The sequence below is a fragment of the Bufo gargarizans genome, chromosome 6 (genome assembly GCF_014858855.1).
Source record: "Bufo gargarizans isolate SCDJY-AF-19 chromosome 6, ASM1485885v1, whole genome shotgun sequence".
Lineage (NCBI taxonomy): Eukaryota > Metazoa > Chordata > Amphibia > Anura > Bufonidae > Bufo > Bufo gargarizans.
Genome location: NC_058085.1, coordinates 296,246,859 through 296,263,589, shown reverse-complemented (window position 1 = coordinate 296,263,589; position 16,731 = coordinate 296,246,859).

The window sequence follows — 16,731 nt, the reverse complement described above, 5'->3', positions numbered from 1 at the left end:
TCCAATTTTGACTTTGGTCTAGGTGCATGCTTGACTGGTGGCCCACTGTCTTTGGCTGGGCCTGCATCATCCTTTTATTGTCACAGGTAAATGGAATTATCATTGGGCTGCGGTTTAGATTTTTAGGTTACTTGCGGATGCTTGCGATTTTCACGCAGCCCCATTCACTTCTATGGAGCCTGCGTTGCGTGAAAAACGCACAATAGAGTATGCTGCGATTTTCACGTAAAGTACAAGTGATGGGTGAAAATCACCGCTCATCTGGACAGCTCCATTGAAATTAATGGGTCTGGATTCAGTGCACGCATTGCGAGGTGAACGCATTGCACCCGTGTGGAAAACACGCCTGTGTGAAAGGGGCCTAGGTCCTATTTCAGATGGACGATCGGAAACTTGTCTGTAGTTGCAAAAACGAGGTAGGGGGCGGCACCACTCGCAGCGGCTCAGGGCACCAGAATCCAGTGCTATACGTGGCTAAGGAGGACACACACAGGCGGCGGTGCTCAGCTATGAAGATAAGATTCAAGTCGAAGATAATGTAGAATGGAAGGAAGTAGCGGCACTCACCAGTGTGGTCGAGAAAGGTTTGCAGCTTTATTTTAATCCAAAATCACATCAGGCAGGGGGTAGACGATTCACAGCACGCATTGATCAGCGGCGGCCGTTTCGCGCTAAATGCGCTTCATCTGGCTGAACGTTCAGCCAGATGAAGCGCATTTAGCGCGAAACGGCCGCCGCTGATCAATGCGTGCTGTGAATCGTCTACCCCCTGCCTGATGTGATTTTGGATTAAAATAAAGCTGCAAACCTTTCTCGACCACACTGGTGAGTGCCGCTACTTCCTTCCATTCTACATTATCCGGAAACTTATCTGTGTTTGGGACAGTGAACGTGAGTTTACACGAACTGCACACAGGTGGAGTCTGTATGCAGTCTGTTTTTCTGTAGACCCCTTCATTTGATTCTGTCTTGCAGATTTAGTAGGAGGTTATAAAACACTCTACAAATTTAAGAGTTCTGGTATAACACTGACAGCATTATGTCAGTGTAATACAATCCACTAAGGGTTGCACAGCATTATAAATCAGTATAATGCTCTGTGATCCTGTCAAGAGGAGGGTGCTCAGGACGGAACCTCTCTAGCACACACACTGAATTTATCGTATTGAACTTTATCTCTGGCCTGTCAGAGCTTTTATCTCCTTCCCTTCTGCCAGGGGAGGGTTATGTTTCTCAATCCTGTCTGCACTGATCACATAGATCAGGCATCCTCAAACTGCGGCCCTCCAGCTGTTGTAAAACTACAACTCCCACAATGCCCTGCTGTAGGCTGTTCGGGCATGCTGGGAGTTGTTGTTTTGCAACAGCTGGAGGGCCGCAGTTTGAGGATGCCTTACATAGATGTATGTTGGGCAGGAGAAGAGAGAAGTGTACATATGCGCAGCTATCATTGATTAGAGCAAAGCTCTGTATTGGCACTCTGACAGATCAGTAAGGAAGCAGCCAGGGAGGTCTGACACTGCTGGACCACCCTAACTGCGGACTATAAGAGGCAGGCACTTTTTAGCAAAATCTTCTCATACTAAATGGTTAGTCTTGGGCCCCTTTCAGACGAGCGAGTGTGACGCTCTGGACTCTCAGCACAACACCCATCCTGAACTTCCAGCTTTGCTGGGGTTGCATAGCATCATATTGATTTATTCACTGTTCTCCAAAACATTCCAGAACTGTAAGGGTTGCATAGCATCATAAATCAATTTTAATGCTATGCTTCCCCGGCAATGCTACAAGTTCAGGTTGGTTGCTGCAATGTGAGTCCGAAGTGTGACACTCGCTCGTCTGAGTCCTTATAGTCCCAAAAATACTTTTTTTTTTTTTTTTTTTTTTTTTTTGCAGCAGTGGTGGCCAATTTGGGTATTTTGTTAGTCTCTCTCTCATTGTGACTAGGGCTGCAATGAGTACTCGATTAGATCGAGTAATTTGACTCAAAAAAAAAATCCTTGATGTATGTTTGTGTCATGTGACCACTGAGCGGGAGTGAAACGCTTGTTCTTACTCCCGCTCCGTGGTGGCCTGCAATGCGCTCGAAATACTTATTTCCAGCAGTGGGCCTCCGGAAACTCCATAGCACATCCATGGTCCTGCGCTGCACTTATGTATGCAGGATGTGCCCTGATGGTGTTGGCAGTGCCCCTGCTGGAAACGTAAGTTGGTGACACCGAGGGGGGCGCGACTAAGGCTGGGTGCCTGGAGTGCACAGCGTCATGGCAACCAATGACTGCACTCTGGGTGTCAGGAGGAGGGCAGGCTGGGCTTTCACGGACCAGGTGTCCGTGGTTTAATTGAAGTGTGGCACGGCCTTAGGGGAGAGATGGCACAAGGGGGAGTTGAGCTGAAGGCACTGGGGTGGGGGTGATATAAACGAAAACTATTCAATTTTTCTTAGAGTACTTGATTAATTGATAGAATACTCGATTGCTAAAATTGTTAGCTGCAGCCCTAATTGTGACGTTCACCATGTAGAATAAATACTTTGGCTTTTTAGTAGTGTGTTAATTTTTGGACACGGCAATACTAATATCTATTTATTTGTTTTAACTATAAAATGGACAACCATGAGTTATGGGAACCTCACTATGGCAGCCCTGTGAGCCTTCACAAGGCTCCCAGCTGCCATAGAAAAGTAAATTACTCCTATAATCTAAATGGGGGTGGGAGGATTCATTTGTCAGAGGGAGCCCTCCCTCCCCATCCCTCTCCAGACGACCACTCAGATTCAGTCTCTGATCAGAATCTGGTAATAAATCAGTAACACGATGGAAAGCAAGGGGAAGAGACCTACCCCAAGTGTCACACCAGTTACTGTAAAATGTAGGAAAGTGAGCGCCAATCTCACGCATATCAAAGTAAAATGACCAAAATAAATGGAGTAGGAAAATTGCACCATCCACAAACATGTGGGACACTATAGAGGGTAGGTAAAATAAGATACCATACAGTACAACAATGAATAAAAAATATATAAGAAAAATTGAATTGGTAGAGGTCAATGTCTACGCCCTGGATATGCAGCCCAGTTGTAAATCAACAGACTGATCCAGAAGTACGTAATCAACCCTCTTTAATGTTAAAATATGCGGCTCAATGTGTTTCAGGGGTCGCAATACCCCCTTCATCAGGAGCAGCAACTGGGCTGCACAACCAGGGCATAGACATCGACCTCTACCAATCTACACGCGATCCTGGCTGGGGGCTGACGCCCCAGGTGTCATGAGTTTATCCTGGTGGCGACATCCCAGTGAAGTGAATGGAATATCAATAATAATGTTATTATCAATATTAACTTATTCAATTTCTTATATTTTTTATTCATTGTTGTATTGTATCTTATTTTACCTAAACACTATGGTGTCCCACATATTTGTGGGTGGTGCAATTTTCCTACTCCACTATAATTTTTATTTTACTTTAATATGCGTGAGATTGGCGGTCACTTTCCTACATTTTTACAGTAACTGGTGTGACACTCGGGGTGGGTCTCTTCCCCTTGCTTTCCATCGTGTTGCTGATTTACCACTTTCCTTTGGTGTCTAGCCTTGTCCTACACTAGAGCAGCCTTCTCTAACCAGATCACCTTCATCCTTATTTCCTCCACCTCATGGTCCTGTTGGCGCCCCTTTGTGTATCCTTTTCCTTCAGGGACAAAGCACAGTCCTGTGAAGCTTTTGGATAACCTCCTTGTTTTTTTTTCTGATTTGTTTTCACGTAACTACTCTGATCAGAAACTGCCAGTGGCTGATTGCTAGCTATATCACCCACTTAGTGGTGAATGGGCACCATGTTAAAAGACCTGACATCCACTCTATGTCTTGGTAGTGGAGATACAAAGACCACTGTGAATATGTTATGTGGGTTCGCGTGCAGATTTTGCTGCGTTTCTGTGATAACTCTGCAACAATGGCCTCATGAACACGACCATGCTGTTTTTGTGGTCCGCGGATCTGCAAGAAACAGAAACCCCGCCTGTGTGCCTTCCGCAATTAATGGATCGGGTGGCCTATTGTAGACATGCCTATTCAGGTCTGCAAAACTAATAGGACATGCTATTTTATTTTTTGCGGGGCCTTGGAACGGCGCAACGGATGTGGACAGCACACAGGGTTCTGCTGCATCTTTTGCGGCCCCGTTGAAGTGAATAGGTCCGCAGCCGAGCCTCAAAAACTGCGGCTCGAATGCGGACCTAACTACATCGTGTGCATGAGGCCAATATCTGTATGTCCCTTTTAGGGGTCCTAGCTCATATATATGATTAAAACTACTTTTTTTTTATTTATTCTATTAAAACCTAATATAGAGAAGAATATTGGTGTTGAATAAAACAGACACTAGCTGGGTGTGTATATATTGTTTCGCAAATACTGGCGGCAATGGGGTCAGTGCTTTTTATTGCAGCACTGTGTTGAACACAATTTTATCGGTGAGTGGTGTATTTTTGAGATATATTATCTGCATATAACGATTGTCTTGTCATTCTTATTTTGCAGACTGGTATTACAGTGTGCATCCTGTATTTTTTACTGTTCACGACAGCACAGGGTACTCGAGATAAATCTAAATGCTCTAATTATACTGCTTACAAAAACTCCCACATACACAACACTATATAGCTGAACAAGCTTGAGTAGTTGGTACAAGGCTCCACACTATTTGTCATCTTACTTTGCTGTATACAGTTGCAAGAAAAAGTATGTGAACCCTTTGGAATGATATGGATTTCTGCACAAATTGGTCATAAAATGTGATCTGATCTTCATCTAAGTCACAACAATAGACAATCACAGTCTGCTTAAACTAATAACACACACAGAATTAAATGTTACCATGTTTTTATTGAACACACAATGTAAACATTCACAGTACAGGTGGAAACAGTATGTGAACCCTTGGATTTAATAACTGGTTGAACCTCCTTTGGCAGCAATAACTTCAACCAAACGTTTCCTGTAGTTGCAGATCAGACGTGCAATTCTTGACCATTCCTCTTTACAGAACTGTTTCAGTTCAGCAATATCCTTGGGATCTCTAGTGGCAATCGCTTTCTTGAGGTCATGCCACAGCATCTCAATCAGGTTGAGGTCAGGACTCTGACTGGGCCACTCCAGAAGGCGTATTTTCTTCTGTTTAAGCCATTCTGTTGTTGATTTACTTCTATGCTTTGGGTCGTTGTACTGTTGCAACACCCATCTTCTGTTGAGCTTCAGCTCGTGGTCAGATGGCCTTAAAGGGAACCTGTCACTGGTATTTTGTGTATAGAACTGAGGACATGGGTTGCTAGAGGACCGCTAGCACATCTGCAATACCCAGTCCCCATAGCTCTGTGTGCTTTTATTGTGTATAAAAACCAATTTGATACATATGCAAATTAACCTGAGATGAGTCCTGTACGTCAGATGAGTCAGGGACAGGACTCATCTCAGGTTAATTTGCATATGTAGCAAATCGGTTTTTATACACCATAAAAGCACACAGAGCTATGGGGGCTGGGTATTGCGGATGTGCTAGCGGCCATCTAGCAACCCATGTCCTCAGCTCTATACACAAAATACCAGTGACAGGTTCCCTTTAAGTTCTCCTGCAAAATGTCTTGATAAACTTGAATTCATTTTTCTTTCGATGATAGTAATCCGTCCAGGAGTCCAATCAATAGGATGAGATTGGAGGTGTTGGTTACAGCTGCCTTGCCCTATAAAAAAAAAAACACCAGTTCTGGGTTTGCTTTTCACAAGAAGCATTGCCTGATGTGAATGATGCCTCGCACAAAAAAAGCTCACAGAAGACCTACGATTAAGAATTGTTGACTTGCATAAAGCTGGAAAGGGTTATAAAAGTATCTCCAAAAGCCTTGCTTTTCATCAGTCCGCGGTAATACATTGTCTATAAATGGAGAAAGTTCAGCACTGCTGCTACTCTCCCTAGGAGTGGCTGACCTGTAAAGATGCAATAAAACTAACAGCAGCCTTGGATATCGATGCTTGGGTACATTTATCGATGTTAATTTCACATGCGACAGTATTTATAACGTTTCGGCATACAAATGCCTTCGTCAGATCCTACAGAAAAAGACAATTTGAAATCATATTAGACATAAAGAACATAGTACATGACCAGTGATCATACAGGATTGTACAAAATCAAGATAATTGTGGCATATGCATCAAACATTGTGAAAATATCAAAGAACAATATAAATATAAGTAATCCGTATATCGAGTACTGCAAAATACGCAGAATCAAGAAATCCAGACAAGCAAGGTGGTCATACACTGTAAGACTGAACCAATGGAGCGTGCATTTTATCTGTCAACCATGTATTAAGGAATGGAATGCTAATGAAACACCAGGATCATTAATGGCAATTTAAACATGCTACTGAAATTGTGATGTCACTTACCTATGCCGCAGGGAGAAGGAAGGAACAAAGTAGACAGACGCAGATAAGGTATGCATGTACTCAGCATGCTTTGTCAGAAGTGGCGTCTGGAGAGGTGTGCTGACTTATAAAGGCATGTGTGAGAAGATAATGGCGCCATTTTCGCCAGGTGAAAGGAGGGAATGTGGAAAAGTTCAGGCCAGAGCGCACCCGTACCAGAAATGGATGCATTCCAGCCTGAGACGCATCTGGCGCATGCGCAGTAGCGGCAAGCGTTCACCACCCGGAAGTGGTGTTGTCTCACCAACATATATGAGTCCACATGGACATTTCAGCATGTAGACGACATGATCAGAGTTGCAGGTAAAGAAATCTCGTATAGGGATAGATTCCCCTGTGCGGGGATGTGAGATATGAGATCCTTTCTGTACGTGCGAACACTGCATGCAACGCAGACACGGAAAAGTACCTTTCTTTCGTGTTTTAAGAAATGATTGTTGAGGGGAGCTTTTGGTAGAACCCTCATCTGCGTGGACCTATTGCCACATTTCTCCCCCTCCATCCATGTTGTCACATTTCTCTCCCCTCCATCCATGTTGTCACATTTCTCTCCCCTCCATCCATGTTGTCACATTTCTCCCCCTCCATCCATGTTGTCAGATTTATCCCCCTCCATCCATGTTGTCACATTCCCCCCCCCCTCCATCCATGTTGTCAGATTTATCCCCCTCCATCATGTCCATTTCACCCCCCCCCCCCATGCCACATACAGACTACTCAGAGACATTTGTCCACACAGTTACTCACCACCAACAGCTCAGTCTCCAGACCTCCGCTCTCCAGTCTACACCAGTTTCTGCTGCTGCAGCGCCACTCGGCAGTCACACCCCCCTGACCCAGTGACTGTCTGTGTTGCCGATGCCGTGCTGCTGCTGTGCCTGCCTGCCGCTCTGTGAGGGCCGGGGCCGCACGGCACACCTGCAGGCTGAGGTGGGTTGCCAGGCAAGTCCCCAAGTTATGTATTTAAAAAAATATATAATTCCGCCCTGGTGCCGTTTCCCCCTTCTCTGCGCCCTCAAGCAGCCGCTTGGTCTGCCTTATTATAGAGGCAGCCCTGATCATATACTGTACATGAGCTAGGAACCCTAAAGGGACTTTTCGGTCTTTTGACCGCTATTTTCTTATTGTATGTTTAAATATCTGTATGTGTTACATGCAGATTTTGTCATGGATTTCTCCACCACTCCCAGCAATCGTCTATTAGCAAAACACAACCCTAGTACGAATCTATCATCTTTCATGGGTTCCAGGCTGATAATTCTTATGGTACATTCACACAACAGTTAAGAAAAATTATTAAACTGTCATTTTTTTACAGCCATTTTTGCACCAGTGTGTGCATCCATTTTCTGGCCTTTTATCCGTTTTTTAATGGCCATTGAAAAAGGATTAATTTTATATATACACTGAGCAAAAATATAAATGCAACACTTTCGGGTTTTCTCACAGTTTGCATGAGCTGAACTCAAAGATCTGAAACATTTTTTACATACACAAAAGACCCATTACTCTCAAATCTGTCTAAATCTGTGTTGGTGAGCACTTCTCCTTTTCCGAGATAATCATCCCACCTCGCAGGTGTGGCACATCAAGGTTCTGATTAGATAGCATGAATATTGCACAGGTGTGCCTTAGACTTCCCACAATAAAAGACCACTCTGAAATGTGATTTGATTTGGATTGGCAAACTACCTAGTCTGTATGGGGCCCCCCCAACTCATCTGATGGCCAAAGTCGAGGGTAAAAAGGATCTGGCAGCTGGATTTCAATCCCTTTGTTGTTGGAAAGAGCTGTTTAGCAGCGGTTTTCTCCCTCTCCAGTGCACAACACATGCATGCTCAGCTGAGGCCAAGAGTGCATTTGTATGGGAGGGCGGTCGGGAAAGATAGCTTGTGACTGAACAAGCCTTAGGCCTGGGATCCATATTCCACCCCGTTATTACCACATTGGGAAATTATGGTGTTGAGCAGAAAATATTAGCCTGTGGGAGAAGGGACTTATACATTACACACAATATTACACTACGATAATTGAGATCATAGCACACTTATTTTCTCCATGGAGCTCTATCAGGGGAGGTTTGGCCACTGACCCTACAATTTCCCTGCACTGTGGTGTTGGGTTCTTCAGGGGCGGTATCCTGTGTTGCACTATGGTATTGGGTTCTGCGGGGGTGGTATCTTGTGCTGCACTGTGGTATTGGGTTCTGCAGGGGTAGTATCTTGTGCTGCACTATGGTATTGGGTTCTGCAGGGGCTGTATCTTGTGCTGCACTATGGTATTGGGTCCTGCAGGGGTGGTGTCTTGTACTGCACTATGGTATTGGGTTCTGCAGGGGCTGTATCTTGTGCTGCACTATGGTATTGGGTCCTGCAGGGGTGGTGTCTTGTACTGCACTATGGTATTGGGTTCTGCAGGGACCTAGCCTGTGCTGCACTAGGGTATTGGGTTCTGCAGGGGCGGTATCTTGTACTACACTATAGTATTGGATTCTGCAGGGACCTAGCCTGTGCTACATTAGGGTATTGGGTTCTGTAGGGGCGGTATCTTGTACTACACTATAGTATTGGGTTCTGCAGGGACCTATCCTGTGCTGCACTAGGGTATTGGGTTCTGCAGGGGCGGTATCTTGTACTGCACTATAGTATTGGGTTCTGCAGGGATGTAGCCTGTGCTGCACTAGGGTATTAGGTTCTGCAGGGGCGGTATCTTGTACTACACTATAGTATTGGATTCTGCAGGGACCTAGCCTGTGCTGCACTAGGGTATTGGGTTCTGTAGGGGCGGTATCTTGTACTACACTATAGTATTGGGTTCTGCAGGGACCTAGCCTGTGCTGCACTAGGGTATTGGGTTCTGCAGGGGCGGTATCTTGTACTGCACTATAGTATTGGGTTCTGCAGGGATGTAGCCTGTGCTGCACTGTGGTATTGGGTTCAGCAGGGACGTAGCCTGTGCTGCACTAGGGTATTGCTACCCCTACTACTTTTGTTATTTCTCCTACTTGTATTGATGCACCTTCAGTCAAGTTGAACTTGCCAAAACCTGAGGCTAGTTCTAGTTTTTTTTTTTTCCAGGGCCATTTTAAGTTCCCAGTCCGCCCCAAAGCTCTAGCCTTAAAGGGGTTATCCCCTATCCATAGGCCAGGGTCTGACCAATGGGACCCCCACTTATTCTGAGATCAGGGTTGTTCCCCCATCCTGATCAGAAGGTCAAGAATGTGACCTGCTCCATTCATTCTCTATAGGACTGCCGGAGATTGCAGGGTACAGCGCCTGGCTATTACCAAAAACTAAGCATGGGCGGAGCTGCTGCATATCAAACTCCTTAGCTGTTACATTGTGTCCTTAATGGCATCATCTCTCATCGTTGCCATGAATTATGCTTTAAAGCAAAAAAGAAGCTAATTGTTATGGACATTACTGGTGAATTATATATGACAGTGACCAGATAATGGGCATAAAGCATATTAATATTAATCCAAAGAGCTTGTCATTAATAAAAAATCACTATTTACTGAGAATTCACCTCCGGTCTGATGCCGTCTTGGTATGATATAATGTGTGTTTTCATGCAGGTGCACAGTTTCAGATAACAAGGGTATTGTGTAATACACAATGCTAATTGACATGGTATTACAAGGAATAACAGGTCTTGAGAGTGTAAACCGTTCCAACAAGAGAATGTCATAGATCACTACACAATGCCTTGTCTTATTTCCTAGACTGGCTGTGTATAAGAATCACTCATTCATAGTGAAGAATGGGGCATACATTTTGGCATGTGCATCAAAATAATATTAACTAAAGTCTAGAGGCTTGAGGAAAATAGGGGCAGGGTGGCAACATGATCGAAGGCTTTATGTCAAAGGGTTAAATAATTTCCAGGAGGAAAGTATTTCTAATAAACTAGACAAGAGACGAAGGGAGGCACAATCTGAAATTAGGGGAAGATCAGATGCAATATTAGAAAAATATTTACCGAAAGAGGAATAGATGCTTAGAACAAACTTTCATAAGATGGCTGGGAAATCTACAGGAAGTAAATGGAAACCTGCCTGTAATATAAGGGAGACTAGATGGACCAGGAGGTCTTCTTCTGCAATTATTCTTCTAACAAGAATGCTGTTTTGTATGTTTCTAACAACAAACTGTTATACTGTTTTTATACTGTTGCAGTCAATATAATGCTACTTTCACACCTGCATCATGCAGTCCGTCAGGCTGTTCTGGCAGAGAACAGCTTGCCAGAATTCTCCAGATCCAGTATTGCCGGATGCAACTGGAATGCCCACCGGTCCCATTAATGTGGTTGTCCGGGTTCAGCTCTATCCCTTTCTTCACCGAGGCCGCCCCTTTGAGTAAAGCATTGGAGCATTTCATGCTCCGATGCTCTCCCTTGCCCTGCGCTTGCATCAGGGCAAGGGCTGTTTTGTTTATATTTTTCCACTGCAAGTCAGAGACTTCCACCTAGCAGTGTTCCCGTTGATGTCACTGGAACAAATGGATGGGCTTTAGCACTGCCCTAGTCTGTTTTACAGGCTAGGGCAGTGTTAAAGCCTATCCATTAGTGCTGGTGACATCACCGGGCTTACTGCTAGGCAGAAGCCTCCACCTCACATTCCCATAGTGATACCCGGTTCATCACTGGATCTGCTGAAAAAGCCCTTGCCCTGGGCAATTCAGCACAGGGCAAATGAGAGCATTGGAGCATTCATGCTCTGGTGCTCCATTCAGACGGGCTGCCTGAGTGAAGCAGGGGATATGTCCGGCTTCACCTCTGAACCCGGACAACCTCTTTAAGTATAATTGGGTCCGGTGGAGATTTGTCTACATTACTGCAAAAAATGCTGAGAATCAGCAGGACACAAACTGCTGCATGCTGCAATTTGTGTCCGGGCCAATTCCCGGCATTGTCTACTGGATCAAGTGGCTGAATCTTAGTGCCGCAGGTGTATAAGTAGACTAACTCAGGAATAAGGCAAGTTCAGCTTGTAACACACAGAGATGCTGTTGTGATTTCTAACTTCAGCACTTCTAACTTGGCCAGGACAGCCAGGGACATAGATTTAGCCCGGCCAGGAAGTGGACAGGGAATACTGCTCCAGTCTGTGCACATGTGTGCCGACGTTGGGTGTGTAGCAAAACCAGAGTCCAAGTCTCGGCAACCAAAGAGGAGAATAAAAGCTGTGAGAGGAGAGATTACGGTCTTGTGGTCCCGGGGATGTCCACATGGAATAAAAAATGTCCACTTTTTTGTGGCTGGAAATTAGCTAATTTTTTCCATTGCCATCTGAATCCTGCAAGGGGATATTAACACGTGGGAGTTTTGTTACAGAAATTTCTGTGACTGAAAATCTATTTTCTAAGTTTTGTTGGCGAGCAAATGATTTCTGCCTCATTTGCATTAATTGGAGTCACAGACATGTGTGCAACAAATCTGTGTGTGAATATATCCTAAATGCATGTGAACACTGTGACACCATTGATTATCATTTCAGTAACAAGAAGTCATGAAACGCATGTCTCCCTGTAGCTGTACCCTTTTTTGTCTTATGACTTTCTGTGTAGCCCTAGAAGACCCAGATCAGCTCTTTACAACCTCTCTGGGGGCTGCATTCCCCCTGTAACTCCGGCCACTGTGCCAGACCCAGTTACAAGAGAAATCAGCAATAAAATGTAAAGTTAAATGTCCCCCAAAGGTCTTGTTTAACTTAAGTGTAAAATAAAAATAAATAAAGATAAAGGGAGGGATGCAGCAAAATGGTGTAAAGGAAAACTGGATTAGTTGTCTATAGCAACCGATCAGATTCCACCTTTAATTTTCCAAATGAACTCTAAGAAATAAAAACTAAAATCTGATTGGTTGCGGTGGGCAACTAACAGTTTTCCTTTACACCCGTTTTGATAAATCTTCCCAAAAATAAAAAAATGCCAAATCATATTGTGCTATTAACAAAAAGAAATAAAAAAAATATGGAAACTCCCATCCCCCTTTTTTAAGTTTTCCCTTTAAAAAAAAATAAAAACAAAAAAAACATACTAAAATAAAAGTAAAAAGTAAAGCCCCATATATCACCAAAAAAAGTTATGGCTTTCAAAGAAAAGTATGTAAATGGCCCAGTCTTCAACTGGTTAATGTAGCAAAAATAAAAATTATGCCACGCTGTAGAATAAAAAAAAAAAATATATATATATATATATATATATCCATAACAAAAGGTCAGGCAGCACTCCTTAGTATGCAGCTGAAGCTGTAGCGGTGCCCGCAGTGATCCCTCGATCCAGGACCAGTAATATAACACAGAAAAAACTGCGGCACTCCTTAAAGTAGAAAAATGTGCAATTTATTCACACATGTCAGCAGAGACAACGTTTCGGTTCTCTCTCAGAACCTTTTTCAAGTCAAGTGAACATAAAAAGTGCATATGTGCATATATAAATACATCATCACTTGGTGCCTAATTGATTCAACAACCAATGCAATAGCAGTGCACTCCCCTTGGGGGTAAGCTACAATTCATGTGGTCAATTCCTAAAGTTAACATGGATACCAATCTATCCTAAATACATGTAGGTGAAGTTTTAAAAAAATATATATTTCATTGAAATCCTCATAATTGCGTACAGGTGCATATAATAAAGTGAACAGTGCAATTAAAATCATGACTGTAATACCTTCTCAGAGCAAGTTATGGAGAGAAATATCGGGAAAGGCGTCTTCACTTGTATGGAGGCTCGCGCCACTGTTCCGCGTCTGCTACTCCCCACTGCGCATGTGTCAATCCTTCTTCCCTCGTGACGCCGTACATAACCACCCTGCGTCACATCTAGGCGGAGTCCCACATGATGACGCTCGATCGGCCGCCCCAGCACCATCCCCGCACGCGCTGCGTGCGACAATAGGCTGCGTCAGTCGCACCGAGCCACATCACTGGTCTATAACCGCCATCTTAAATCAGGGCATTCATCTGGGCAAAATATTACAGCTCTGTTTTCCCATAGTTCTTCTCCAAACTTATATTCCGCCATAGGCAACAGTCAACATAACATTTTAAACAATGCCTACAGACAATTAAGCCACATGTTTAACATGAACATGACCATAGCTTCTATTAATTCACTATATACAGTATACGATACACATCAAATCACAGGACTGTGAACTTGAGATTAACTGACCATTTCTCCCGTTACCCTAAATTCAACGTTTAGCCCTTTTGGTTTCAAAGTATCTAGTCGAAAAATCCACCTGAGCTCAATTTTCTTTAATATATTTAATCGATCCCCTCCTCTCACCAAAGGTTTAACGTGGTCAATGACCATAAATCTCAAGTCACTCTCCTTGTGATTTTTTTCTACAAAATGTTTCGATACAGGCAAATCAGTTCTTTTACTCCTGATGGACTGTCTATGGTTATTCAACCTGGTCTTTAAATCACATGTCGTTTCACCGACATATAGCCTTTTGCAAGGACACCACAGTACATATATCACCCATGACGAATCACAGGTGAGATAATGCCTTATGTTAAAGATCTCTCCCGTGTCTGGATGTGTAAACCCTGATCCTTTCACCATCAGTTTGCAGTTCACACATCCAAGACACGGGAAGGAGCCCGTGCGCCTTGTCTTCAGAAACGTCTGTCTTAATTGTCCCTTTTCTGGTACTCTGGAGTGTACAACCTTGTCCCTAATGTTCCCTGCTCTTTTGTATGCCATCATAGGCGGATTCTTAAAGGCTGCAATATTCGGGTGTCCACTACTCAGTAGCCCCCAATGGCGCCTCACTATATTTTCAATATTAGGGCTCAACTCATTATATGATGATATAAACGGCAATCTATCATTCGCCTGTCTTTGTTTGGGGGCCAACAGCTCCTCTCTTGAAGTTTCTCTAGCTCTGTCCGCATGTTTTTTCACTAACCTTCTAGGGTAACCCCTATCAACAAAGGCTTGTTCCATCTTATTCATTGCCAAATTCATGTTCTCTTCCTTATCAACTATTCTCCGTACCCGGAGTAACTGACTGAACGGTAGAGAGTCCACCATCCTCCGTGGGTGACCACTTGTAAAATGCAATAATGTATTCTTATCCGTGGATTTAATATTCAAATCCATATGCAGCTGATCATCCTCAATATATACCTGTGTATCTAGGTACTGCACCCGGTCAGCCGATGCCGTTAACGTAAATTGGATCTCCCTATCTAGAGAGTTCAAAAATACGTGAAAGTCCATCAGCTGATCCATGGTGCCACCCCAAATGAGGAAAATGTCATCTATGTACCTCCACCACGTCAAAACTTGGTTGAAGTGGGGAGATACATAGACGAGACGCTCCTCAAATGACCGCACAAAAATATTTGCATAGGTGGGCGCGGCGTTGGACCCCATCGCCGCGCCCATCGTTTGCAAATAAAACTGTCCCTGGAACTCAAAGTAATTGTTCCTCAAAGACAGCTCCATCAGTGTCAATACAAACTGTCGTGCTGGGGCGGAATAATCCGAATGTTGTAACATCTCAGCCACAGCCGACAGTCCCTTTTCATGATTAATAGACGTGTATAATGACACTATGTCAAAAGATGCCAAAATCGCCCCTTTCGGAACCCTCGTTCCTTTAATCTTGGTGATGAAGTCTCCGGTGTCCCTAATGTATGATTTAGCACCCATAGCGTACTCCCTAAGTATTTTCACCAAGATTAAAGGAACGAGGGTTCCGAAAGGGGCGATTTTGGCATCTTTTGACATAGTGTCATTATACACGTCTATTAATCATGAAAAGGGACTGTCGGCTGTGGCTGAGATGTTACAACATTCGGATTATTCCGCCCCAGCACGACAGTTTGTATTGACACTGATGGAGCTGTCTTTGAGGAACAATTACTTTGAGTTCCAGGGACAGTTTTATTTGCAAACGATGGGCGCGGCGATGGGGTCCAACGCCGCGCCCACCTATGCAAATATTTTTGTGCGGTCATTTGAGGAGCGTCTCGTCTATGTATCTCCCCACTTCAACCAAGTTTTGACGTGGTGGAGGTACATAGATGACATTTTCCTCATTTGGGGTGGCACCATGGATCAGCTGATGGACTTTCACGTATTTTTGAACTCTCTAGATAGGGAGATCCAATTTACGTTAACGGCATCGGCTGACCGGGTGCAGTACCTAGATACACAGGTATATATTGAGGATGATCAGCTGCATATGGATTTGAATATTAAATCCACGGATAAGAATACATTATTGCATTTTACAAGTGGTCACCCACGGAGGATGGTGGACTCTCTACCGTTCAGTCAGTTACTCCGGGTACGGAGAATAGTTGATAAGGAAGAGAACATGAATTTGGCAATGAATAAGATGGAACAAGCCTTTGTTGATAGGGGTTACCCTAGAAGGTTAGTGAAAAAACATGCGGACAGAGCTAGAGAAACTTCAAGAGAGGAGCTGTTGGCCCCCAAACAAAGACAGGCGAATGATAGATTGCCGTTTATATCATCATATAATGAGTTGAGCCCTAATATTGAAAATATAGTGAGGCGCCATTGGGGGCTACTGAGTAGTGGACACCCGAATATTGCAGCCTTTAAGAATCCGCCTATGATGGCATACAAAAGAGCAGGGAACATTAGGGACAAGGTTGTACACTCCAGAGTACCAGAAAAGGGACAATTAAGACAGACGTTTCTGAAGACAAGGCGCACGGGCTCCTTCCCGTGTCTTGGATGTGTGAACTGCAAACTGATGGTGAAAGGATCAGGGTTTACACATCCAGACACGGGAGAGATCTTTAACATAAGGCATTATCTCACCTGTGATTCGTCATGGGTGATATATGTACTGTGGTGTCCTTGCAAAAGGCTATATGTCGGTGAAACGACATGTGATTTAAAGACCAGGTTGAATAACCATAGACAGTCCATCAGGAGTAAAAGAACTGATTTGCCTGTATCGAAACATTTTGTAGAAAAAAATCACAAGGAGAGTGACTTGAGATTTATGGTCATTGACCACGTTAAACCTTTGGTGAGAGGAGGGGATCGATTAAATATATTAAAGAAAATTGAGCTCAGGTGGATTTTTCGACTAGATACTTTGAAACCAAAAGGGCTAAACGTTGAATTTAGGGTAACGGGAGAAATGGTCAGTTAATCTCAAGTTCACAGTCCTGTGATTTGATGTGTATCGTATACTGTATATAGTGAATTAATAGAAGCTATGGTCATGTTCATGTT